This window comes from Lycium barbarum, chromosome 4 (genome assembly GCF_019175385.1).
Source record: "Lycium barbarum isolate Lr01 chromosome 4, ASM1917538v2, whole genome shotgun sequence".
NCBI lineage: Eukaryota > Viridiplantae > Streptophyta > Magnoliopsida > Solanales > Solanaceae > Lycium > Lycium barbarum.
This window is the reverse complement of record NC_083340.1, coordinates 8019260-8020544: the sequence shown is the minus strand read 5'-3', so window position 1 is coordinate 8020544 and position 1285 is coordinate 8019260.

The following is a 1285-nucleotide window of genomic DNA, read 5'->3' as shown; positions in this document are numbered from 1 at the left end:
ATTTCTAAAAAATATATATGCATATAAAAATAAAAAGAGTGCAAAAAGTACTCTCTCCGTCCCAAAAAGATTATCCTCTTTTGACTTAGCATGAAATTTAAGAAATAAATGAAGACTTTTGAAATGTGTGGTCCAAAATAAGTTTTAGATATTTGTGTGACTGTAAATAATCTCATAAAGTTAAATTATTTTTAAATATAAAAGAAAAACAATTTTTTTTAAACAGACTAAAAATAAAAGGAGGACAATCTTTTTGGGAAAAGGGAGTACTGTAAAAAGGAATTCGACATTATAAAATGCAAAAACGTGAAATACTCACCATTCAGCAGCAACTTCACGCGGCCTCTGGTTGGTTGGGTCTACAATTTAATAATATTTCTTTTTAACACAAAGGGCCATACCCTACAGACCGACCCAATACACTTCGAAAATGACTCTTCTCCTAATAATAATATAAAGAAGAAACAATTCAGATACCTCTTATCTCAATTTACATTAATTTTTAATTAGTTAAAAAAAGAATGTCGCATTTTAATATTTTCTCTGTCTCAATTTATGTGACACATTTTTTTCTTTAGTATGTCCTAAAAAGAATGTAACCTTCTATTTTTAGAAAACAATTTCACTTTATGAGATGATTTACGGTCACACATATATCTAAGGCTTATTTCGGACCACAAATTTAAAAGTTTTCCTTTCGTTCTTAAACTCAGTGTCTAGTCAAATGGTGCTATATAAATTGAACGGAGGGTTAACAATTTAACATCAAATTTATCATTTAACCTTTAATGAAATGATTTATAGTCACACAAATATATATAACTCATTTTAGACCACAAGTTTCTAACGTCTTTTTTTTCCTTCTTAAACTTCATGTTCAGTCAAATAGCCTCATATAAAATGAGACGGAGTGTGTACTAGTATATTTTTAAAATAAATACAATTATAAATCCAGGTAGGCTGAAACAACTTTAGGGCTAGCCAATAGGTGGGCAAAGGGGTCCGTGCCTGTAACGGTGGAGAGTGGGTCCCGTTGTAACGGAATGATGGCTGTATCTGTAATATGTAATACGTGGTGGCTACTAATGGCTCGGCGTGGGTTAATCCTTGATCATTAAGCTCGCAAACCTGGCTTTGTTTTTGTGGAACACTGACCCACCAACCTTATCTTCTTAACACCAAATCTTTAACTACTCTCACTATAACACTTCAATAGTGGCAACAATTCTACCACTACCATTTCAATCGTAGTATTACCGAGTTTTGAATTTTACGTTCTGACAAA